Source organism: Ambystoma mexicanum, chromosome 10, assembly GCF_040938575.1.
Source record: "Ambystoma mexicanum isolate Mex_15411 chromosome 10, UKY_AmexF1_1, whole genome shotgun sequence".
NCBI classification, from domain to species: Eukaryota; Metazoa; Chordata; class Amphibia; order Caudata; family Ambystomatidae; genus Ambystoma; species Ambystoma mexicanum.
Genome location: NC_090932.1, coordinates 768,043,582 through 768,070,528, shown reverse-complemented (window position 1 = coordinate 768,070,528; position 26,947 = coordinate 768,043,582). Strand labels below are relative to the sequence as shown.

Sequence of the window (26,947 nt, the reverse complement as noted above, 5' to 3'; positions counted from 1 at the left end):
CTCACCCCAATCCGGGTCCACCACCTACGGAATGAGTGCATGTTTTGTATGTAAGCAAGGTTTAATGTACAAATTATCTGGGGAGCATTTACATGGTACTATCGGACCAAACTAACCCACGTCTCAATGAACTACATCAATTGATACATTTTAATACTCCCAGATATTTTATTACCATCCACCCCTCAAACATGATTGGACATCACATTTACAAAGAAGTTCCATCTTTTCCAAATTCCTTTTTTCTCATTGGTCATCGACAATCTTTACGACCATCTTCTTATCGTGTTCGAAGTCCACCTTTGCTCAGGATTAGGTTGTGACATAATGGTACAATGTAACATTCACATATAACATAATTCATTGCTTAGTAGCAACTGTCCTAGAACATTCTAATCTGAAGTTTGATTGCACATGGTCTGCTCAGATATTTTACCAATACAAGGAAAGTCTCAGCCACAGGCCATATCTTGGAGGACTTGTGTGGCTTTGGGTCATAGAGGTATGGCCTGTCTCCCCTGGAAGCCACACTGCCACCTGATCTAGAGCGACAGTCTCAAATGAGGAGGAAAACCCCCAAATAGGGGAAAAACCTCCAGGAAGATAGAATGCTGGCTGCTATGGAACAGATGTAGCTTGAGCAATGCAAAGGAACAGGAATCCAGATAGGTATGTTGGAAGGTAAGGATCTAGGAGGATAATGCTGTAAAATACTTTTGCCAGGAAGCAGTAGAGGAAAGAAGAAATCCAGAGCCAGGAATGAGAGGCAAGCAAGAGGAGAGCAAGGCCAAGGCAGGGATGGCAAGTAAGGACCACAGAGGAATAGGAGAAAACGAGCGCCATAGCAATCGGAAGAGGGGAGGGGGCAGATTGAACACTCTGCCTACCGGGAGTTTACCGCCTTTGTAGAAGATCCAGACTCTAGAGCACCATCTTGACGCTGTGACATAATTGCATCATTATAATAATAATAATAATTTGATTGTGATATACTCCATAATTTGGTCTATGCACAACATGTGAAAGCATATAAACAACAGAGCAAATAAGGCACAATAGAAAAATGAATTAGTAAAATAAAATACATTTAAATGCAATAAACCTGAGATAAAATAGGATAGGATATAACTCAGTTCAATTCAATTTAGCTTCAAGTGCTCAATACTCAAATTCATCTGAAATTTCTCAGAGCAATTCATCAGACATATCTCAAAATAATTCATTAGTAAACCTCAGGCAACTCCCTAGAGAGGCAACTCTGCTAGAAGACAAAATCCAAGGATACTGTGACATTCACTGCACCAATGGGTACGAAAGGATGCCAAAAGGAACCACTCCCAGGGGAAGGAGTCACAGTTTCCTTATTCAGATAATAAGGTCTGAACGTGCTTCCATACCCTAAATAAGGCAAGCTGCACTGAGATGGATACCTGAGTTCAGACAGTAGTCCCAAAAAGGGTCTTCAGTGATTGCATCATAAGAGTGGAACAGTCTACCTAGCATGTACATGTATAAAGTCCCCAAGTTAGCACATTGAGATAAGACATGCCTGGCCGTCTCTAGTTGACCAGGTTTGCCACAAAATTGACATCTCCTATGTTCCAGAGATACCCCCAAATGAGGGCACAAGACAGCCATCAACGATAGCTGGTTTATACAGAGTTTTAAAGGAAACTGTCTAACTTCAGGGGCCGGACAGAGCAGCACATAGGGTTGTACCTTACAGTAATGATATACTACATGAGACACTGCCTCAAATCCCTTTAGTTTAGAGAGATGAGTACAATTTCTGCACCAGTCTATCAGCCAGTAAGATAGCTCAGTGGGTTGAGCGCTTGCTGCTGTGATCTGAGCGTGATCTGCAGGTTGCAGGTTCGAATTCCGGCAAGGCCAACTCAGCCTTTCATCCTTCCGAGGTTGATAAATGAGTACCAATTTCGGTTGGGTGATATTGTATGTAAATATGTGCTCTGTAAAGTGGTTTGGATTAAGGCGCTATATAAATAACTTATCATTATTGAATTTATGTTCACAAGATTTCTTCAAATGGACATACTGGAGTTCTCTCTTTTTGTCAAAGGACCAGTCAATCTCAGCAAAGCTGGTTTCATTCAGAGTTTTATAATTAGACCCTCCTAGGACCCTCTCCGAGTCATAATTATTTCCAACTAATGCACGTAACTTGCAAGTAGGATTAGCTCAGGATTTTGGATAGAAAGAGCCCCTGACTTGTTGCATTATTATGAACGGGATGTGGGAGCTATCTTGGCGTGGGCCGATGTCCAGTTTACCATCTCCATAGAGACATGGACGCTTGAAGTTGCCAGGCATGGACATGGCTGTGAAATCTCGTAACATCACTCCCCCATCCAGGACCCTTACCACCCGGATGGGGGCATTCAGATTTGACTATGGTTCCCATGACCGTTCTGCAGACGAGTAGCCTTTCCAATGAACTAAGAATTGGAGCACACCTCGATAAAATCTGGATTCACAAATACAAGCCACCTCATATTCCTGTGTTTCCGTGACTGTAGTCGGAGGTCGGATGCCCTTGTGGGTGGAACCCATAAAAGGCTTCAACAACGAAGAATGGAATACTGGGTGTATGCGATGCCAAGACTGGGACAATTTGATGTTCATGGCCACTGGATTAATGACTTTCAGAACTGGGAACGCCCCAAAGCATCTTGGTGCAAATTTTCCAGGTGTCAGTCTCCGAGGCAGATATTTAGTAAATAACCATGTGCTGTCTCCTTTCTTATAGGCAGGAACTTCTGACCTTTTCTTGTCTGCATAGGATTTACTAATCATTTGGGAATGTATGAGGGCTTGAGTAGTTTGTTAATGAACTTGTTTTATCTCCTGGATGAGTTCCTCTACTACAGGAACCGTTCATAGAAGAGCAGGTAGATTGGTCAGCCAGCGAGGATGGTAACTATAAGAGCAGTAGAAAGGACTCTTTCCTGTTTCTGAATGTTGAGCACTACTGTAGGAAAACTCAGCAAGAGCCAAGAGAGAGGCCCAATTGTTTTGTGCTATATTAGTATAGCAGCAAAGATAGGTTTCCAGGGTCTGATTTAGTCTCTCCGTCTGTCCGTTAGTCTCTGGGTGGTACCCCGAGGACAGAGCCCTTTCAATTTCTAGATGTTTGCAAACAGCTGACCAAAAACGGGAAGTATACTGACGTCCCCCGTCCAAAACGAAGGCCATGTAATCAAAATATGTCCTTGATAAAGACTTCACACATTTCACTTGCTGTTGGTATCCCAGGTAATGGGGAAAAGTGTGTCATTGTAGTAAAATAATCAATTATAACTTATATGGTATTGTAACCCTGTGACACCGGTAGATCGGTAATGAAGTCTGTAGAAATTGCTTGCCAGAGTTGGGAAGTTTTGGTTGGAAGTTTTTTTGCTTGGGTAGGTTTTCCTACAGGCGCTCTACGAGGGGTCTTGTTCTGGCCACAAATGGCACACTCGCTAACATACCTCTTGACATCTTTATGTAAATTAGTGCACTAGAAATATCTTGAGAGTAGTTCTGCCATATTGTGGACACCACTGTGCCCACCCACCGCGGAATCATGGGACAATTGTATGTCCTTTTTGTGTGAGTCTTCTGTTGGTATGTATACTGTTTTTTTAACACATACAATCCATCCTAAAATTCAATTTTTCTGTGCAGATAGGCTGCAGGAGGGTTATCCTCTGTATCTTTCTTCAGCTGATGTACCAAAGTGTCCAAAGTATATGTAAATGCTGCTTGCAGCAACATTTTACCATGTAGAGGAGGTTCTTGTGAAAAACTGTTTTGCAACAGGGTATCCACAATTAGATTCTTGGTACCTTGCATGTAAGTGATCTGAAAATGGTAATGCGAAAAGAAATGAGCCCACCGAGCTTGTCTATTGTTTTAACAGTCATAGTTCTGATTTAACTATAAGTTACAGTGCTCTGTTCTTATTTCCACTGGGTGATTAGAACGTAGAAGGAGATGCCTCCATTCTTGGCAGGCAAGTTTTATGGCCATTAACTCCTTTTCTAGGACTGATGACAAAGTCTTGGAGAAATAAGCCAAGGGGTGTTCTTCTTGTTCCTGTGACGATTATTGTTTCAGTACAGCTCCTACTGCAAAATCTGAAGCGTCGGTCTCCAAAATGAACACCTAAATGTAGAATGGTTGATGTAGCAGGGGGGCGCTGGTGAATGATGTATTTAAGGTGTTAAAGCCAGTTTCTGTATCCGTGTTCCAATAATATGTTACATTCTTCTTCAGTAGGTTTGTCAAAGGTAATACAATCTTAGAGAAGCCGGGTATGAATGTACTATAGAAGTTAGACATTCCTAGGAATCTCTGTAATTCTTTGACATTTGGGTTGGCTTCGTCCGAAAGATAGCCTGGACTTTCCGTGGCTCCATAGTGACTCTGTGATTAGATATGATGAAACCCAGATAAGGGACATAGTCTCCTTCGAAGATGCACTTCTCTGGTTTAGCCTTCAGTTGGTGATGTTGCAGACGTTGCAGGACTTGAGTCACGTGTCACATGCTAAACATGCTCCTTTGGTGTCTTAGAGTAAATTAGTATATCATCTAGATAAACAAAAAAACTGTGCAAAAGGAGAGCAGTGAATACATGGACCATGAATCGCTGAAACACAGCTGTTGCATTAGCCAATCCGAAGGGCATAACCCTGTATTGGGAGTGACCAAAAGGGGTTCTGAGTGCGGTTTTCCACTCATACCTAGCTCTGATTCTCACCAGATGGTACGTTCCTCTTAAATTGAGCTTAGTGAATATCTGGGCTGATTGTACTGCCTCCAGAATGTCAGGGATGAGAGGAAGAGGGTATTTTTCTGGTACAGTGACTCTATTTAGGCCTCTGTAGTCAATGCAGGGCTACAGTTCTGTGGTGTCCTTCTTAAGGACAAAAAACAAAGATGCTGCACCGGATGATTTAGACTCAGTGATCAAACCACTCTTCAGATTCAAATCCAGGTATGCTCGTAATGCTATTTTTTCTCCTTGTGATAGTATAAACATCCTACTGAAGGGAATGGTAAAGCCAGTTATAAGTTCTATGGCACAGTCATCTGCCCGATGCGGTGGTAACTGTTTCTCCCCTTCATCGTAAAAAACATCCATAAAGGTGTGGTATTTGGTTGGAACCAAAGTGGACACTGGCAAGGAAAGACATCTCGAAGGTGACATGGATATGGAGCAGGAACTCCTGTACATCTTTTGCTATGCAAGAGGGTGTACACCTTTCAGATGCAAGAAACAGGGGCCTGGCTTTCCAATTAATAAAAGGATTATGCCATTCTAACAATGGAATTCCCAGAATTACCGGGTAATGGGCTGCGAATATCAGATCAAAGGCAATATTTTCCTTATGTTGCTGTACATACATGACCAGGATGATTGTATTTTCCACGATTGGTCCACTACTGAGAGGTAACCCATCCACTCTTTCCACAGGCATGGCCTGTGCCTCTTGTACAAATACTATACCCATCTTCTGGGCCCAGGCTATGTCCATAAAGACTCTGGCAGCCCCGGAATCCACCATTCCAATCTTCTTGATATCTACTCCTTGAGGCGCTACAAGTCGTATCTGGTTCACCATGAAGGAGGAAGAATTCTCATGAGCTCTGTTAATGGTGCCAGGAATGCGAGCACCAAGGTTGCTCTTCTGTGTAAGGGTCCCTTCTATGATCGGGAGCTGGTGTTTCCCACCTTGAGGGGGCAAAGGACAGGCTCTAACTAAATGAGAGGAAGACCCACAATACATGCAGAGTCCCTTGTTTCTGCAGCATTGTCTTTCATCTTCCGAGAGTGGTCCTCTGGTTGCCCCTATTTGCATTGGTTCGCTTGTAGTATTCTCGTCTTGGAGAACTGTGGGAATAGGCATGGAAGATCTGGGAGTACTAGATCAACAACAATGTCATTCCGACTTGCATTCCTGTAGATAGAAATCAATCTGTATCACCATCTTGATCAATTTATTGAATGAAGGAGGCCTTGGAACCTGGGCTAATTCATCATTTAATTTGTCTGTTAAGCCCCTATGGAAAAGCGCAAAGCAAGCCTACTCTGGACACGCCGTCTGTTGGGCTAAATGTTTGTATCTAGTAACATAAGATAAAAGGTCTGAAGTTCCTTGAACCAAGTCGATGAAGTTGTCTTGTTTAGTATAGGACAGTTACGTCTGTCAAACCTTCCTGAAAAGGCTGACAGGAATCCTCAATAGTCATCCAAAATAAGGTTGTTAGCAACCACCAGTGGGGAGGCCCAATAAAGAGCACTGCCAGCCAAGTGAGAGATCATACAACCCACCTTTCTTCTATCCATTGGAAACGAGGTCTGACGGAAAGCAAAGGCCGCTGTACAGGCATCCATGAATTCACTGTATTTCTTTGAGTTTCCATGGCACTTCTACACTGAAGTACCGCTGAACTGAGAGGCTTCTACAGAAAGATCTTGTTGGGCCACTACCTATTTTAGGACAGCATTCTCAGCCTTTACATTTTGTACTTTGAGGGTAAGACCCTGGACGGCAGCCACTAATTCCTCTAATTGTTATTATAGTAGTAGTGCAGGGTTCAGTATAGTACTTAGAAGCCACTGCTGTTCTGTGTACTATTGCTGGGAAGGGTTTATAATCCGGTGTTGGGAACAACCATCTTAATGACATCCTAGGAATTAAAATTCAGAAAGTATTTTCCATGGACTCCTGATTGCTGTTGCTGACCTGAAAGCTGGATGATCTGGATTAATGATTAAGAACTTCTCAAATTGGTCTTGTCTTTGGACCCTGCTGCTAAAGCTGGGAAAGCATCTGTGACAAGTGTTGTCTTTCCTGCCTGATGAGATTGACAGCCTGCTAGTGAATGTTTTGGAAGAGACCCACTCTGTGATCGTTGAGGGCTTAAGGGATCAAAGTATTCAGGAATGCCAGAAAATTACCAAAAAGCCCTAAGCTTATGGCCGGACTTCATATACATTGAGGGAGCAGCTGAATACCATTAAGACTCTTTTAAACATTCTCCAGGTGCCTTGGAGTGTTCCCACAAAAATTGCCAATGAATGGTACCCGTGAAGAAGTCTCTTGGCTTATTTTGACCACACCAGCACAGTGACAACTTTGGCAAGGTACGCCCCACCTCCAGTGAGCTAGTGGGCGATAGGCCTGGGTTTAATATGGGAAGGATCACCTGGTCACCCCCACTTAGTCCCCACTACTGTCAAAGGAACCAACATATGTGTAAACAAATCCCGAGAGTCTGTGTAGCTCAGCAAATTAATCAGGTTGTCAATATGATGGAAAACTGACACAGATAGGGATAGTTAGTGACCTCTGTTTGATGAGTTGCATTGTTGCGTGGGGTGAAATATGGCCCATGAAGTCCAGAAATAAAGAGGCAAGAGTGATTTATAAAGTTCCATTGACGTCTAAAGCCAGCACAGAAATGGTGATGTCAGACATGAGGCCTATTAAACTAAAGACAGGTCTAAATCTCAAAGGAAAGAAAGTGGGCTTAAATCTCAAAAAGTGCGAAGATATATGCAATGCCTTTCAGCAAGGAAAAGAAAGACATGTGGCTGACAATGCTGTTTTACTAAATCCATGAAAAGCTACACTTTTTACTTAAAGAGACAGATCGCTGTGTGTACATTATCTTCAATGTAATACCCGATTGTGCTCCAGTAATCTCAAGTGAAATCAAGTTTATTGCAATTATAAGAAATAAAAGAACTTCCTTTTTCCTCTTCCAAATGACAGTATGCAGAGAGAAATGCCTACTAGACTTTCAGAGTTTGAACATGGTATTCTCATAAAACTTCCCTATACATATGGACAATCCAGAAGTGATACTCATGTCTATTACAACTGTGAGATTAAAAGAAAGACATTACACATGGATATAAGGCATGGATGCCTTATAAAATGTCATGTAAAATGTACTGTGTGTCACTTTAAAAGCCATTTCTTGCAGAATGTTTACATGCAGCTGGGCATTTTTCCTGAAAATGAAACTTAACCTCCAAGACCCTTCCTCTGCTGGTCCTGGAGAGGGGGTCTGGTTGTCAACCATCAATCAGGTCCATTGCTTAAAAATATATAAAAGAAATCCACTGCCTAGATTTAAACCGCAGCGGAAATAGATAAAGCCATGCCTGTTCTTTCAGCAGAGGTGATCTTGAGGTCACAACTCCCATGAAATGTACATTAGAGTTGCAGCCAGGGTCATTACAAAGCCACAAAGGGACAGGCGAAGCTAAACATGAGTCAGCCTCTGGATGATCACATGCTTAAGGGGAAATGCAACTTAAGACAACAAAGGAAAGGCTGGAGTTTAGTTAATGGAAAAATACATATTATTGCATAAAAAGGGTAGCGTATATGCCACAACGCTCATTCCAGACTTTTATTAATGATGACAGTAACCCCCTTTGAACCATCCCAAAACGATGTTTGCATGATAAACACAACAGATGTTATTAATGTACATTTGATTTGGGCCTTCCCTTGATTCCAAGAGATTTGAAAGTTGGTGTGAGGGTGAAGGACAATATTAACATGGGAACTATGAAGTGGCATATTTTTCATTGACATGGCTCCTGAGTAAACAAAGACAACCTGTATCTCTGCATAGGAATGGTGTGCCGGCTTCAGGGTAGAATCATATGATTGGCCTTAACAAGTAGTTCTTAAACATATATCTGTATACGAGTAAAGATTTGAAAAATGAGGCTACTTACCATGTTGATAGATTTTCAGAGCTTGAACATGCCAAGCCCACATGTTAGTTTGGGATGAAAAAGCTTTCCTAACTCACACCCCTCATCTGCTTGTCCTATTAGCACACAGGTGGGAGGTGGGTAGAGAAAACCAACCAATCCCTTTTGCAGGAATCATGACAAGTCTCTGATGTCATTTGCCCTATAAGTAAACCTGTTTGCATCAGGACTGGGCTTTTTCCACTTATTCTGGGAGGTAACCTGCTGCTGAACTCTTGCAAGAAACACCCAAGCAGAGAAGTCCCAAATCTTGCATTGGAGACAGGGACCAGGAGACATAGAAGCTGACTGGGGCGCCTTGAAGGAGCCCGAGGGGACTAGCCTTCACTGACACCCTTGGTGTCCCAGAGGTGACCTGCTGTTCCCTGATACCCATTACAAGGCCTCTCCTGTAAGTAAAACTATAGAAACGCCATGGATTGTGTAGGCCCTGCATTTTTCCTCGAGTATTGTTCTAGTATTTCTCCATAGCAAATTCCCTGTCTGTCTGTGTATATTCTTAGCATATTTACTTAAAGTAAATCAATTATTAGCCCTATATAAATTTCAGGATGGATTTTGTTAGCATGCACAACTAACAAGCTCCTCCCAGTGTGTTATAAGCCGGTATAGACATAAAGATTTGCCAAAAGAATGAATCCAAAAACCCTGTTTACACATGAGGGTGCAGGGTGCATTCTCCACTGATCCCCTCCATTTTAAATCAGAAAGCCCCTTTGTTCCTATTGTGCTCTGACCGAAACCACAAAGCCCTGCCTGTTCTTTTTAGGTATGGCAAAACAAATGTTCCCATTGCTTTTCTTTCCCTCATATTGCATCTGTGGTTATAGGTGAAAACACCATTTTTTCCCCTTGAATCCCTTTTTCCAAAGAGTGCTTTTTATCAGAATCCCAAAACGTTTTACCCATTGTGTTCCCTCTCTCTGCCACTGACCTTCCAGTCAGAGGAGCCAGGTTTTAATGATGTTTGGAGGGTGGGGTTTGCTGGGAGAAAAGTATTGGAACCAAATCAGCAATCACTGTGTGTTTTGAATTGTTATTTTTCTGTATTGGTGAAGGGTTTGAAAAGAAAGCTGCAGGAAATTGTGACTGCATATCTCAGTATTAGCTCTCTGTTGGTGCCATTATGGAAGTCATTTTTGTTCTTATGTTGTCACAACATTGGTGGTTGATGTTAGTCTGTTTGTGAAATTTGGTTTAAATAAATTAATAAATGTATATTCTTACTACACACCGGCCTAGTTCCTAGTCCATTGTGGCAATGGACATTTGTTGAGGTTGGGTGTGAGATGGGTTGGCGGCCTTACCAAGTAGAACCTGAATCAAAATCATAGTGATTTGTTGTGCATCACCTGGATTGGGGGAAAGGAACTCCCCGAGTCAAGTGTGACCGTGTAATGTACTGCGACAGTTGACATATGAAGCAGCAATGGTGCACACTAGGGTCAGTCAAGGCAGGGTCCTACAGACAAAGATTTATCTACCACTGAGCTTCAATGGTACAGGGATATGAACAGCTACTATAGAGATGAAGGGTGTCATGGTGGTGTTGGAAAGTTTCCCATAGCAATGCCTTTGGTTGTGATTTTTCCATGCCATCAATTTATCACTCTTCGGTGTTGCATTTGTCATTTGAAATGTTAACAGTGTGCCCAGACAAGGGTCCTGAGCCTACTGTGCCAAGAGACCTAAGCTTCATCTCACTGATAAGCCCTGATACCGCTAGAAGGTGTCTGGGGTTGCATGGGGTGCAATGCAGAGGGGTGTGAGCTTGCAGTTTAGGCTGCACTGTTGCATTTGGGTTGGTTGATTGCCTGATTTTTATGTAGTCCTTTGTTTATGTCTAGTTGAAATGTAATCCATACCTTCCATACATTACTCTTCAGTGTTGCAGGTGTCAAGATGGTCATCACGAGAGGACAATATTGCATCATTCTGCATGTTATTAGCCCTTACTCCTCGCTAATATTTCCCTTTCAGTCTCAACATGAATCATGGATCCTCATTTGCCAAAGTTATGCCCCAGTTATGAAATGTTGTTGCGTGTTCTGTTTGCACTCGAGATGTGCTGCGTAACATTTCAGTCTGTTTCACAGGTTTTGCTTGAGCAGCTGTTTATTACGAACCAATCATGGTGGGGTTGCCCTGCTTCTTAAAAATGAAATAAAAGGGTGGTGACCCACACAGCAGAAGCATGCTGGGAAAGTGCGCGTACTGGGGCAAATACAGGTATTGTTTTAGCAACTCTGAGATTTTTAGAGGAGGTTTTTTTTTTACTCGATCTTTTCTAACATTTGTTGTAGGAGAACTCTAATAATCATCGACAGAAAGCTTATTTGTCTTGCGTATATGAAATGAAACTTTAAAAGGCTTTCTTTATCTTCTCTGTGACATCTATTATAATGTGTTATGTGTGTGATGTCTGAGTGAGAAGGTTTTTGTAAGCCAATTTCCCTAATAAAAAAAAAATAAAATAGGGTGGTGAAACAAGGGGCCAGATTCATGGAATTTTTTGCACAGTGCAAAGTGACTGCACTGCTAAAAAGTGACTTTGCATAGCCGACACAAACTCTGATTCATGGAACTGTGCAAAGTGTATTTTTGCATTGCAAAGTCAGTGCAAAAATCCACGAATCGTGCCCATGGCTGTAAAGTGAAAGTTAGAATGAATAACTGCAGAGCGCAGGTGCTTGAACCCGCTCCAAGAAGCCACGGCAGATGGATGAGTCAGGCATACCTGCTACTGCCAAAGGGAATGAACGAGTTGCTGCACTTCCACTGGCCCGTGGACTCGTAGCCTGCTTGCAAAAACAGGACACTTTCCCCGTCGGCCTGCCTGTTCGCTTGACTGGGCATTCACTTCCCCCTGCTTTAGTACTGGAGACATTTCACACTGTCTTGGGTTTTCTATTGATCTCGGGCTCTGCTGTAATTAGCGCGTTACGGCTTTATTTGCATTAAGTTTGGTTTGATGCAGCTAGGGGCTTCTAGTTTTAACAATGGCCTTAACCTCTCGGTTAATCTCTCCATAAAGTGTTGTGAACAGAATGATTAGTTCATTGATGTGCACATTCATTTATTGAGCTCCTGAAAAACAAATGAACCGCGATCAGGCAGATCTGGCGCTCTGGTGAGGCTGTCCTCCTTCCAGTGATTCAGAAAGCCGTATGACCTCTAGCATATTAATAATTGATATTTTTTTTAGGTACACTTTCAATTATTCATCACCTGTTTTTAAATCCACCGATTTGTTTCAATATGTGTTATCCCGGCGCTGCATTTCTGAGCAATGCACTTATTTCACCGCCACTGCGCGTCCAGGAAAGTGAATCAGGGCGGCGTTGGCATACGCCCGGCAGGTTTTCTCTTGCGGGAAGTGCAAGCAGGGACATGCAGAAATGCGCACGAGAGTGGGTCACTGCGTCCAGGACAGATCTGCCTAACACCAAGAGTAAAGCAAAAGAACTCTTCTCCCTCGCTGCCCGGAGCGACGCCACCCAGAATAGTAAAGCGTGCACTTCGTGCGGGCGCAGAAGTCTTTGCCTGCTTTTACTCTCCGAAATCAAAATGAGCAAATGTAAAGGGGGCAGTCCGGCACGAACAGTCTGTCCTTAGAAAGTTTGCGATCGGTGAGGTCGCCAGCAAAGCCCCATTATGACTGCGCTTTGAACTAAGAGGAACGCCGCGGATAGCAGGAGAGGAGTCCATAACTAGAAGCTCGCCCCCTGACCACCTCTGCAGAGGACAGACAAATGGTTCCTTCCAGTCTCACACTCGCCCACGAGTTGCCCGGTCAGGTCATAAAGAGCCCCCTTACCCGGCGTCCACGGAATGCCTGGCAAAGCTGGAGCTGCGAGGCGGCCTGCCCGCCCGCCCGCCCGGATCGCATTTTATGACCGCTTTTAGAGAGCGAACCTTTGAGGTCAAGCAGAGCGCTGCTTGTCGCGCGAAGGATGTGCTTCGTGTTCTGGAGCTGGCAGAGTCCGGTGGTTGCTGTGAGCACTCTCTGCCCCTCAGAGTCCCGCCCGGAGCTGCTGTGTGCACTATTTCTGTGGCTCAGCCCCTATGGCCGGCCGTGTGGCGATGCACCCTGGACTCATCTGGACAGCGCCCCAACCTGTGCACTCTCCCTGCCCGTGATCTCGCCGATGAGATCCTACTTGCCGCGGGGCAGTCTAAACAGGAATGCATTTTGGAATAGCAGCAGCATCTCGAGTTTGGAAAGAGATCATTTCATAAACTCTGCCCACGAGGTGAGCAACCAACCCACCCTCCCAACAACACCAATCCGGAAGGTGTGCTCGGAGATTTCAGTCCGTGGTCAGTAGCAACTGTGGCTTTCTTCCGAGTTCGTCCGGCAGGAGAGCCCGCTCTTAGTCGCGATGTCGTTTTGGTGGCGCGTGCACATGAGTTGTCAGCGGAATGCTTGCTGGCACTGGTGTGGTTGCGAGTGCCCATTGGCAGCGCGATGAGACCGCGGTATAGGGATGACCTGTTTGAAGTCAGAATCAACGACTCGCTTTCCGCCCCCCTCCCATGCGGCACCGATGACCCCCACGCACTCCTGCACGGACAGCAGCACGCCGCCGCTCTCAAGGGAGGTCTCTTTTTCACTTTATGATTTGTTGGTCATGTCTAAGTGCTCCAGCGAGGCACTTCCGGGAACTGCACCTGGTGAGTAAAAAGAGAAAGATGACGGGGGGCGGGGAAAGGTGGAGAGGTGGGGGGAGGGGGAGCATGGAGATGCACTCGCTAGTTTCGCTGCCCCGGGGTGACATACCTACTTGTAACAGCTGTGGTCAGCCGTCGGCATCTGCCCATCCTGCAGTCTCGTCTGTATTATAACAAGACACTTGGGCTGACCTGAGTTTCGTTGAATTCCCCCAGTTGGGCTGACCTGAGTTTCGTTGAATTCCCCCAGTCGGCGGTAAGTGACCATTTGCTGTGCTGTGTGATTTGGCATTGATGAAATGTACAGCAGTGTCGCGCCGTCTGTCAATTTGTCTGTGCTCTTCCTTTCATCCCCGCAGCACAGTGGTGATGTTGCCCTGTTCACGTGTCGCTTCCTTACTCTAGTTTTTGGGACCAAGGCATGCCAACACCACTAACATTGTATGGAATTGGCCCTGCTCCCTGGTGACATGCCCTCTTTCCAGAGTTTTAGTAACAGAGTTGGTACCGAGTTGGTACCTACTATGACTGTTTACCTGCTTTTAGAAACATGTCGACCATTGCCGGTTATCCTCAATTCGAGTGTTTCCGTATTCCTGATTCAACCGTTACTGCGCCTTATGTTTTATTTGATTTGCCCCCCCGGATAGTGACACTGGAGTAAACGCAGCTAGCTTCCTAAACTGCCAACTGCCCTGATTTTTCCAAAAATGCCTTTGTCCACAGAAAGCTAAGAACTTCAAACTGCGCTGTGATTTGTATAAATTCGAGCGCATTTCTACACGAGGTCCTTACGGGGGCACTTGACGTCCGCCTGTAGTGCGCGCAGCAGACGCGCTGAGGAGCCACTCACCAGATGAAAAAGCCCGCCCCCTGGCTGCAGTGCTATTAAAGGCAACGATCAGCACGCCTGAGTCTTATACTGTGCAGGGCACCCACTTGGTGGTGGTGGTGTGTGTGGGGTGGGGGGATCCAATTATGAGCTGCTGGTGTCTGATTTCAAAAGCGTGTTCAGGGTCTTCATTAAAGGAATACCGCTAAGAGCAGAGCGCCTTTAATGGCCATTAGTCGATGTTTATTGTAGGGCCAAAAGACACACGCAGATGCTTTTGACCTATTGGATCCAAGACCAGGCTTGCGTCTACATCACCTCCTATACATAGCAATGGCGGAGTCCACAGACGTTTGGAATAAGGTAGGCCTCAGATATATGATTAATAATGGGTTAGCTGACAGGCGATCCAGTTATCAGCACCTTGGCGGACTGATAACCACTAACAGACCTTTCATTCCAGGAATTACTTTCGGGTCAAACGCCCGCTTCACAGACATCGTTAAACCGCGCATGCGCTTCTTTAAATGTTACTGAGGACTTGCAAGCCCCTGCATAATTTGGTAGCACAAAGCCGCCCATTAGGGTAACTGGGGGAGCCTTTCTCGAGGTTCTGGATAGTTACCTACTCTTGCAGCTCTGGGGATTTTCTGGCAGCTGACTTCTACTTCCATTAGAGTTTGCTGCACCTGTCCTGTTTGATCACCCAGTAACTCGACCAGCGACAAAATTAAACTACATTTATTAAGGCGTTTGACATACATAGGAAAGTCCTTAAATAACCTTGACATGCACTTCTTAGAGGGTGATGAGTTAAAGGTGACATCACCTGAGTGCGCTTCCAGGAGGAGGGGCTGTAAATCAGCCTTCTTCTGCATTCCCATAGAGAGTGGACTGGTCAGGGCAGCACCACTACTGGGCCGTCCTAATATGGCCACATGTGCTGAGCAGGTCATTAGCCAAGTGCCCGGTAAGTTAAGCAGCGCATTCGAGTCTTCCAAACAACTCTTGGAAAAGCCACTGGAGGCCCCTCAAACTATAACATATAAACAGTTCTACTATACATTGTTTTGTACTATATTACAGGGCCTGTGGTAGCGGGTTATGGTTACGTTGCTCAGCCCATCGAAGAGCACTTTTTGGATGGCTTATACCTTTGCCCCTGGATGAATCCTTACCAAACTTTGCAAAAAAAGTATATGGTCCTGTCAGAATTTTTCTGGGAAGTTTGGTGAGGTTTCGTCAAGGGTAGGCAAAGTTGTAGGGGGTGCCAAAATGCCAGTTTTTTCCACAGACGCAATGGTAAAACATTTTTGCTCACGTCTACAGCCCAAACCACTGGAAGGATTTTCACCAAATTTGCGGCAGGAGTGGCGGCTTGGTACTGAAAGCGTGCTTTTGTAAATTTGGTGTAAATCCGTCCATTAGTTTTTTTGAAAAAAGGGCCAGAAGTAGGTTAAAAACAAATTAGTGATATTTGGGTTTGGTCTGCGGGCTCACTTCCCTGTTCGGTCTGCGGATGGGCCTCCGATTGGTCAAGAGGGCGACGTCATGTCCGCGGATATTGGACGCGCCCACTGATTGGGTGGTGATATGCGTGAAGTGCATCAGATTTTTGGAAACACCCGCCATGTTGGATTCACGGACATCCACCGGTGTCCGCGAACATCACGGTAACGACCTATAAAAAACACAACATACACTTGTCAAACTCATCAAACAATTTCTGGGGAGGTGGGGGTGATGAGGATGGGATGGGATATGGCCGTAAGAAGCCGAAAAACGTGCGGTTTTCATCTCCAAAGCCTTGTGAACAGTCCGGATGTTCGCGCAAAGTCCTGTGATGTTCGCGAACACTTCAGAGGTTCTATGACATCTATGCCTATTTATGCATTACTGGGTTGGTGAAAAGCAGTTTTTGGATGGCTTATAACTTTGGCATCACTCAACGAAACAGCATGACATTTTTGAATTTTATTTTAGACCTTATTCTGAATGGTTTTGGAAAGTGTGGAGTTGTTTTGTCAAGAGGGAATAAAATTAGAGGGGGTCCCAAAATATTGTAAAGGCTTATAAATATGGTCCGATTTGACAACACAAACCCATTTTACATCCAGATATAAATGTTTTTGCAATGTTTGGTGGGATTATGTCAAGAGGAGGTTTACATTAGAGGTGGGGTCTCAAGATTTTTAGATGGCAACTTAGTTGCCATTTGATGAATGTGGACAAAAGTTTTCAGAAATATTATAGACACAACCTTGAATGTTTGTGTAAAGTCTGAATGGATTTTGTCAAGTGGGGGCTAAGTTATATGACTATTGGATGTGTACACATTTTGACACTTTTGAAAAAATAAAACATGGGCAGGTTTCCAGCAAACTCGTGTAAGGAGCATTGGCAAAGACCTTAAAGCATGGTTTTGCAAATGTGCCTGTGTTTTATTTTTTGACAAGTGTGGTAAAGTTATTTGAAAGTGGGATAGGTTTGAAAAGGAAAAAAAAATGCTTGTGGTAATATGGTCATACGGTTCTCTCTTCGCCTTATGCAGACTGCCACAGAAAGGGAAGAGGGGCTGTGTACGGATCCCCGCCTTCCCTTTCCATGGTGGGCATCTTGGAAAAAGATTTTCCTTCCTACAGCGGGACGCCGCAGAAAAATCATTATTTTTTAGCACCCCGGGTTCCCACCTTGGACCTTGGGAACCTGGGATGCTAATGGCTTTCATCTCCCATTGCAGTGGTTGGATTGGGGGATAACGGTCTGGAGCCCTCGTTATCCACCCTCGCTTCGCTTTGGCCGATAAATTGGGCTGTCGGGTCATTATCCCCCGTTCAAGTCCCGGGAATGGGGGATGAACGCCACATGTCTATGTCATTTATTGAGAAATGTAAAGTGGATGGAGTCTAAAAGATTTTTTTTTCTATTTTTTAACTGTGAAAGGTGCTTCCTAAAGGAACCTTTCTTTTATTGTTTTTTGATGTATTTCTTATGCAGCAGAGGTTAGAACGTAAGGTGGGGAGGGAAATGAGGGATGAGGCACCAGGCACTAATATGGAGGGGCAGTTGGACAGGGGTAGATGTTGCGCGTGTGTTACTTTTAAGGTAGGGGGCAGTGTTTCTCATGCTCCTTGCTTACAGCTTAAAAAGCACTTTGAAATTGCTTCCCCCGTAGAGTGGTGTGTTGCAGTATTTGCAGAGAACTCTTGTCTTTGAAAGATATGGATCAACAGCCTCTTTCATTGCTTGCAAGGTAGCTGGTGGGATCCTGTGTCCCACAGAAATAGGCTGGGTGGTTACAGCATTGGTTGAGGAAGATGTCGTGGAGGAAGACAGCCTACTACTTACTAAGAAAGGAACAACCTTTCTGAGAGCATTGCAGAGGTTGGATTTGGTGTGGCGGCGCATGGAGGTGGTCCCGTAGGAGTACTGTCCAGGTAGTCCGAGACTGATTACAAAGTTCCACTCAGTGCATTTCAATTTGGTAGCTTTAGCCTTTGGTACATTCCCAACAGTGATAAAGAACTGCCGCACCCATGATTCTCTCTGAGTGCTAGAGGTAGGCACTTCGTCTACCCCGTATTCTTGGTCCTCTTAATTGTCTTTAGAAGTACTGTGCTTTTTTGGTTTTGTAGGTCCTCCAGCTGGTGGTAGTAGTGGCTCTTTGGGAGGAGGGACGGCAATAGCTTATGCCATTTTTAAGATAAATAGCAGTTTTGCTAATATTCTTCAAAGGATGTGCTGTGTACAAGATTGTTAATGAATAATGAGTAAGAATAGGTGTAGGAGCTGTGCAAGGGTACATTTTGAGCTTGAAAATTCCCAGATCAGTAGAAAATGCAGTTCTGAACTGTCCTCAAAGCATGGACCTGATGTGAGAAGTGCGAACGCGTTCTCGAACACATCATCATGCTGCGCGTGTTTGCATGATCACATGGCACTGTCCAGAAGGTCCGCGATGATGTCAGACGTTCGTGGACGTCGATGAATGCAAAAACAGTGGAATTAGTTGCAAAAAGTGTAAGGAAGTGTTAAAAATTATGCTAGAAGGTGGGAAATGGCACAGTTTTAAGGTGAAACTAGGTAAATTGAACACAAATGTTGCTATTTTGGGGTAAGTATGATATTAGTAAGCTGTAAGAAAATAGCATGCACTGGTAAAAACGGAATATGTACATATATATATATATATATATATATATATATATATATATATATATATATATATATATATACATTTTATTTAATTAAGGTGTCATATCATTTATTTAAAAAGTCCAGTAATATAAACATATAAATCCAGTAGATATAAGAAAAAGGAAAATGCTTATATTTTCCTAATCTATTGTTTTCCACAGACAGTCTCATGTTGTGTTCATAGTAAATGACAGTTTATATTTTAAAACTTAAAATATCCTTAAATGTAAAAGCAGCAAACATGAAGACAACGGGCCTCATGCTGAGTTTGCTGGTCCGGAAAAAAGGGCTACGGTAAACTCACCGGCACACTTGTTTCCACACCGGCAAACTAGGGGTTTGCCTGCCGGAGCCGCTGTCCCTGACAGGTCTGACTCTGCCGGGCACAGCAGTCACGATAGGCAAAGCCATCACAGAAGCACCAGCACTGTTAACAACGGTGCTGGTGCTTCAATGTCCCCACTTGGGACTCTATGGGAATGGGGATTAGCAAAATTACTGGCGCCTAATTTCCCGGCCACCAAACTTTTAACCGGGAAGTCAGGCACCGGTAACATTTTACGGGTCCAGCGGCAACCCTCCGGTAGCACTGGCAGGGTTACCGCCGGACCCGTAATGAAGCCCAATATATTGTCAACCCATGATCCCAAGCCAAGAATTTGCAGTGTTAAATTGATGGTATTGACCAATAAACTGTCCAATCTGTGGTATTCTTATTTTTGTTAGCTTAAAGCATTTAATGTAAAAGTGCTTTAAAGTTTCCACTCTCTCATCTAACCAGAATCTGCAAGTGCAGTTCTTTAAGGGCAACTTAGACCTAGAACCAATCTTTTTATGAGCCGCCCATTGATTTAATGTAAATTGCATACAATGGCACATTTTTCATCTCATCGACAACAAAGCCAAATATGTCAGCAGAACTGGTTCCATTTATTCTGCTTGGGTTTTTTGACCCAGTGGATTCACAAATGCCTCTCCAATCCTTTCCTTTTCTTTTTGTAGCTATCACTCCCTTATTCAAGAGAGAAAAAAAATTGATGATAATTACTCAGCAAAACATCAGATATTTCACAAATCTCAGACAAACGTTTGGATTTGTTAGAGTAACCGTCTTTCAACAGGATCATTCTTTTGCTATGGAAAGTTTACACTTGAATTGCAAGGGTCTTTAGTAGGCTTGAGCTTTCCAAGAGTTTAAGCCCAGTTCCAGTTTAAGTGTAGATACTGAGGGTGACTGAGGCAAATCCAATAGCGTTCTATAAAGTCCCCTTCCAATTTGGTTAGCCAATTATATTTTTCATAGGACCATGTCTCAGCACCCTATATTTTCAGTCACATTTTCCCAATCTGTGTGTGATCAAATGCCATCTGTCAAGGGCGTAGAAGTCCTGTTTTTTTTATTTTTATTAAATAATACAATGATGTGGGTAATAGCATCACAGAAAGGCTAATCTGCTAATTAGATTGCCCTTTTACAAACTGCATGCCAAAGCATAGTGTACACGTGTACCCTAATGAATCAGTTCCCTCATCTGCAGCACCTGCTCTTCAGTGGCACAGAGCAGGTATAGGGGTCACTGGTGTCCTTTCATTTTTTTAAAATTTTAAATGAATAACAAGATGCAGGTAATTCAATCTCAGAAAGGGTAATCTGCTAATCAGATCTCCCTTTCATAAACCTCATGCCAAATGTATAGTGTACACCTGTTCCCTGCTAAATCATTTTCATCATCTGCAGCACATGCTCTCTAATGGCACAGATTAGGTTCATTGTTCACAGGTGCTCTCTTGACAGCTGCAGTGACAGTCAAGTTACTGGAGTTCAGGCACTGCATTTAAGATACACACCTCTGACCCAAACCATAGAACTATGAGAGTTACTATCCTCGTGGAAGTTGTGTAAACTTTAAATGTAAACTATACCTAAGTTTGGGCAACATGTCTAGCATCTCACATGCTTATTCCATCCACAGCAATGTTATATCATACATTTGTGTGCACTGTTAGCCCGGCCCAGGTGTGAACAGGTTATGTGTAATGTGGTCAGACACCCTGACCCTAAATACTGACAGGGCAGGATACTGAATGGCTATGCCCCTCTTTTGATCCTTTGTGAGGTCAGATAACACCTCTCTCCAGCAAGAAAGCCTCACAGCAAGTGGTGCGCTTGGAAGCATGAATCAAAGGGCACACCCATTCCAAAAGGACTAGCCTCCCACCAGGGAGCTGCTTACCGAAAGGACCTTTGATGATATTGACAAAGGAAGGGGGCAGCATTAGTGTAGATGTAGAGCTAAGAATAGCACGAGAACGATTCTGCCATCTTGTTTCTTTCTATATTTCTCTTTCCTTCCTGTCTTCTCAACTTCCTTTAGCACATCACAACTTTGGGTATGATGTCAGAAGGTAAAGGCCACTTGCCTGAAGGACAGGGATTTTACCCCTAAAAATTCATTATTCCTAGAGATAATGTCATGTAACCAGGAATAATATTTCCATATTCACAGGACTGACATTAACTGTTTATTTAATGTATTTCTATTGGTTTTTAATAACACACTTAATACCTGAGTTTGGTTTCTAAGTGTGAATCTGAGATTCGAACCTCGGTTGCTCGGAGTGGTCTTGTTTCCAAGACCAGCACGTTGCCGCTGTGCTAGCCTCTGTTCATAATTTCAGTTGATGGGAAGCAGATGGAACATGGTGAATTAGACTCATTGAGGCAGATTCTCAAAACCTAGCACAAACAAAAAACCCCAGAGTATGTGCTTTTTGTGACACTAGTCTTGGAAATGTTCAGGCCACCTTATTCTCAAAGGTGACAGGTACAATTCAGGGAGCTGGACAGCAAGTCAAAAGATGTACTGGACAGGCCCCTTTGTTAAATTATTCCTGGCATTATTGTATTACCAGGTTTTAGGCCTCATATGGGTGTTCAGGGTGCATTTGTCAGTGAGCTGCCGATAAATGGTCCTTCCTAAATGTGGAATAAAAGAAAAACATTTCTTTCCCTGTTAAGTGGATAGAAATGCAGGTGTGAACGCAGTGGTTGAAACCACTGCTGTCACTCTTTAAAATATATACAATGGAGAGGATGTGATGATCCTATCATGCCTTGTTCTGTCCCCTTTGTTTTTTCCAAACAGGTGTAGGGAAATGTGTATGTCCGCACATTTCAATGTTTTACCTATTTTTGAATTCTGTATGCCCATTGAAATGCACAGAAATGCCTCCTTGTTTATGCAAAGGCACAGAAGCGTGGCAAAGAGCATTTGAATGTGTGCATCTATAGGCTAACATTCTGATACCCTTCATGCATAGGGCTCATTTGTTTTGGCACAAGTGTCAAACATGAGAATCTGGCCAATTGACTTCCAAGCATGACAATCAATTTAAGGAATTAATACACCATGCGATTAAGTCTACATGCAAATATCATCCATTGCAGCACACTGAGTTGGGAATTTCAAGTAATAACTGTGAACTGACCAATTTAATCAACTTGTTTAAACATCAGACTTCCTTCACATGAAATTTCACATGAAATTTAAACAACCAACTCCGCCAAGGACAAACATGTCAATTGTAGATTCAAACTGCTGTGAAAAACCTGTACATTTGCACAGACAATGGTTTGAAAATCTTTGGAAGTCTGTTGTCTGAATGCAAAAAAGTGTTCTGTAAAACCCCATCCAGTGAATAAATAAAATGTTGACTATAATGTTTGAATTTAGTTGACCTAATATAAACCAGCAGGTGCACTTTTAGTAATTACTTTTCTCTTGAAAAAAAATCTTATTTTATGACTTAATAAATTAAACTAAAGCATGGGGCCTCATTGCGACCCAGGCGGTAATGGGTTAACGGCGCCGTAAAAGGTGGCGGTTTGCGGGTCCCCACCTTAAGGGACTTTCGAGGTAATTACGGTACCACAATTTGCGGTACCGTAATTACCACCTTCCCCATTCCCATTGAGCACTAAGGGGGCAAAAATGGGAATGGGGAAGGGCCAATGGTGAATGGGGAATTACCGCCCCGCCAACCTTGGAATGGGGTGGTAATTCCGCCATCCACCATGGCGCAATCGGTAAAATACCGGCGTCAACCATGGCGCTGGTAGCGCCATGGTTAACGCCTGGGTCGTAACGACCCCCATGGACTTTAAAACATTTGTTCCTACTTTTCCCCACATAAAGACTATGGGCCTCATTACGACCCGGGCGGTAAGGGATTACCAGTACCGGTAAGGGCACCGGTGCCGGTAATCCCTTACCGCCCTATTCCGAGGTCCCTTTGCGGGTCCTCCCTTAACGCCTGGTTTTAGCAGGCGTTAAGGACAGGACCCGCAAAGGGACTTTGGAGCTAATAACGGTACTGCAATTTGCGGTACCATTATTAGTGCCTTCCCCCTTCCCATTGAGCCCTATGGGGGCTCAAATGGGAATGGGGAAGGGCACTGGTGAATGGGGAATTACCGCCCCCACCAACCGTGGAATGGGGCGGTAATAGCTCCATTCACCAGGGCGGAGTCGGTATGGGTTTGGAGGCAGCCATGGCGCTAACAGCGCCATGGTTACCTCCAAACTCGTAATGACCCCCTATGTTAGGTCATGGATATCATTTAGGACTTTATAGAGGCTGCTGCCCCTGGTGACTCCTGTGTGACCTCTGGCAATGCCTCTGTGACCCCTGGTTAAGGAATGTACAGGGAGTATGAAAACAAATTTAATGCTGGTTCTTAGAGACCTATTTAATTTTGGAAATCCCCCAGTGAAATTTTGACTTTCTTTAATGTGCTATATTCGTAAACGCACAGCTAGAAATTAGTGTTTGTCTATATTAACTAGGCAGACCGGGTGCCCCAGACCCAGAGCTTCGTTTTCGGTCAATTTGATTTTTTTATGTTTCCGAGTCCTATCATTTTGTGCAAAAATACTCCACCTTGTGTTGTTACTGTGGCCTGGATTTTCCTGTATCCAAGTGCAATAGTTACGCTTCTAATCCCTGTAAAAATAAGTATTAGTACTATAGAATGTAAAAGTATTTCATTTATTAACCTGAAAAGGATGAAGGGCTGATTCAGCCCTGCACACATTTGAATTTGGAAAGTGCAGGCTGGCACAGGTTAGAGATGACCTTTTAACTTTCTGTGCTATCTCATTGTGACAGAGCATGCTGTCTAATCAATTGTGCATTTAAATATAACTATTGGTTATGATATCTCCTCAACACCCTCTCCTGTCCACTATATTTTCTAACAGTACTATTAACATGTTTACAAGTGGTCCATGACATATTGCCCTTGCTTAGAAGCACTGTAATAATAAGTGTTAATAGAATAAGACATGAAGCCCCTAGAGGCAACGTATTACCAAATGCTGTGGGATGCACATGTAAGGGAAATTAGCTGGCAAGGGACCTGAACAGGTTAATTGCATACTGCAGTGATCTATGTGCGCTCTTCAGGTCATTGGTTTGAATCCTAGCAATGTTGACTCAACCTTTCATCATTCTGAGGTCAACAAATGAGTATTCATTGTGGTCGCCGGGCTATAATATTTTGATATAAGAGTTTTTTAAGTAAAGTGATTTTAACGATAATGCTATTTAAGTAATGGACTATTATAATTGCCAAAATGTTAGCATCAATAAATCCAAGCATAGGCTCAGAATAATGTCATAGTCTAAAATAAGTCTTGCTTATGCTTACTTGAAATATGATTGAATCTTATTTTATACTGGCATGTCTGAAGCCAATGTGGTATGAATGCATTGTAACCAAACTCAGGAAGACACCTATCAATAAATTATATATTACAGGGCCCGTGGTAGCAGCCGTGTAGTTATGGTTAAGTTGCTAAACTCGTAGGAAGAGCACTTTTTCGGCAGCTTATAACTTTGCTCCCCCTGGAGGAATCCTCACCAAACTTGGCTAAAAAAAGGTATAGGGGGGCTCTGAATTTTTTCGCCAAGTCGGGCGACGTTTCGTGGGGGGGGCGGGAAACCTATACGGTGGGTGCCACATATTTTTCCCATAGACTGAATGGGGAAAAACTTTGCGCACGGCTACAGGTCGAACGGCCGGATAGATTTTCACCAAATTTGCGCCAGGAGCGGGGGCTTGGGCCAGAAAGCATGCTTTTGTGTGTTTGGTGCAAATCGGACCAGTAAATTTGTTACAAAACAGTGAAATGTACGTCTCAAAAAATTTGTGCTTTCTGGGTCCGCTGCGCGGACCCCTTTCCCTGTTCGCTTCGTGGACAGAAGTGTAATTGGATCGCGGGACGGCGTGGTGTCGGAGAAGTTTGTGCCTCAACATTTTTTGGGGAACCTGTCATGTATCGGAGGACAGTGCAGTGGCGGCAGGGTGGGCAGGGTGAGAATTGGTTCATGTGTCATACATAGGCTAGTATTTTCTGTGGTGATTGGAGGCAGCTGTAGTAAAGGTCCCTTAGTTTATGGCGCAACCTGTTTGTGGGGAACTGTTTTCGTGGTGAGTGGTGCCAGCTCATTTGCAGATGAGGAGTGAATTGCATTTGATCGCTTGGGTGGGAGCGCGCGTTGCGTAGCGCTGGAGATGGAAAGCGGTAGTTGGGCAGATGGAGGCATACATGGGTGAATGAAGGTGCAGTGGGTCTGTGGAAGGATTACAATATTGGGTGCATGGGCGAAGGCCGTAGGCTGTAGGGCAAGCACTGAGGAGCGTAGGGCTGAATCATACACACCCCAGGAAGGCATGTCTCACTCTGCATCCGGTACAGGGTAGCGCTTGCAAAGTGCAGTGTGTGCCAATTGGGTGCAGTAGCGTTAGTGCTGCAAAGTGATTGTGGGTAGGTTAGCAGTGACACAGTATTTTGTGAATGGCTGTAGGTAGAGGTGGTGGAGTATGTGGTATGTTTGTGCATTCTGGCAAGTGTGACCTATGTTTGTGGTTGCATGTTTTATGGTGTGGGGGAGTTGGGGTGAAGTGCTGCTAACTACGTGTGGTACGTTTGTGCAAAATGGTAGCTGCTCACGTGGCCATCATGTTAACTGTTGGAATTTGCTGCTGCGTAGCACCGTGGCAGTCTATAAATTGGGTAGGAGTGTTGGTGGCAGTGGTGTCTCTGTGCATTATCGCAGAAGCTGACATGGAGACATGCATGGTGGCAGTACGTTGGCATGAGTGTGTTTAAGGCCTAGACTATTGGACTCATGGCCAAAGGCCACGCATTCAAGAGCCTAGGCCTTGAGTGCACGCATGCCAGTAATGCATTTTTCAATGTGCATGAGTTAGAGGGTGGTGACATGTAAGGAATGGGTGTGGAGCACATTTCAGCTGTTATAGGCCCCTATTGTAAATAGATTGTGGGTACGTTGGCAGTGGCACAATAGTTTGTTAATGGTAGTGGGTACGTCCATAGTACATGATTTAAAGTGTACAGGGATGCAGGAGAGAGTATCTTGTTTGTACATTATGGTAACTGTTGCAAATTGTTAATGCATACCTCCATGGCGGTGCTCTGTGGTTGGAGTTGCTGCAGAGAAAAGTCACGCTGTGTGGGCACTGGGTGCAATGCTTGTGCCAGTGGTGCATATGTGCATAGTGGTAGTTGGTGCTATGCTGACATGTATTGTTTAATTACGGTGGGGGGAATGTGTGCAAGGAGCAGACCCACTAGAGCATTGCAGGTTTGGCAATGTATACAGCACAGGGTGGTGATGTTTGGGAAATGTGTGTGAGGCACATTGTCGACGTGCTACAGCAGACCAAGTGAGTTGCAAAGCGTGAATTTTGCATTTTGTGGCTGTGGTGATAGTTGGAACATGCCACAGTATTTTGTGTGCGGCAGGAGATGGTGCAGTGAGAAGTTGGGTAGTCTGTCCACAGGGTGCAGCACATATGCAATGTGACTATGGAAGTGGGTATGTTTGAAGGGCAGCTTATATGTGGTGGGTTACTCTGCTGTGTACAAAGTTATTGAAGTAGGCCCTATGTTGTGAAGGTGGTGTACATTGGTTGGCAGTGACAAAATAGTGTGTGATCGGTAGTGCGTAGGGGTGGTGCAGGCTGAACTATGGTTGTGGCTTATGGTAAGTGTGACATTTTTTCAAAATGGGTGTTTTATGGTTTGAGGGAGATGGGTAAAACTGGCGCTACGTATGTAACTTTTGTGGATAATGTTGGGTGCCCTCATGGTCGCTTGCTTGGATGTACAGTGTTGCGGTGGGTGTGGAAAGGGCTGCAATGTTGTCTGCATACCTAAAGGTGTGCTGGGGGTGTGTTATGATGTTTGTGGATGCTGCAATACTGCCTTCCTTAGCAGAAATGTCTGGTGGATGGGCTTTGCAAACAAACGGAACGTGTACTGAGAATATTCAACGGTTAAAAAAGCTGTGCTGTACAGAAATTACAGTATGCAGTGCAGAGGTTTTGTATGCGATGGGTGCATGCTTGTTTTG

The 26,947-nt window shown here is 44.1% G+C and overlaps 1 protein-coding gene across 4 annotated transcripts in view; it reads left to right on the top strand.

The window, feature by feature from the left end:
- The first annotated feature begins 12,034 nt into the window (after positions 1–12,034).
- Positions 12,035–26,947, top strand: part of MME (membrane metalloendopeptidase) — a 589,667-nt gene continuing 574,754 nt past the window's right edge. Inside the window, exon 1 of one of the 4 annotated variants that reach the window (XM_069618415.1) lies at positions 12,035–13,058. The gene's annotated coding sequence lies outside the window, so the exon portion shown is untranslated. Of the gene's footprint in view, positions 13,059–13,098; positions 13,480–13,546; positions 13,733–14,442; positions 14,672–26,947 lie in introns of those variants that run through there. The other 3 variants (XM_069618414.1, XM_069618413.1, XM_069618416.1) reach the window with 3 other exon arrangements.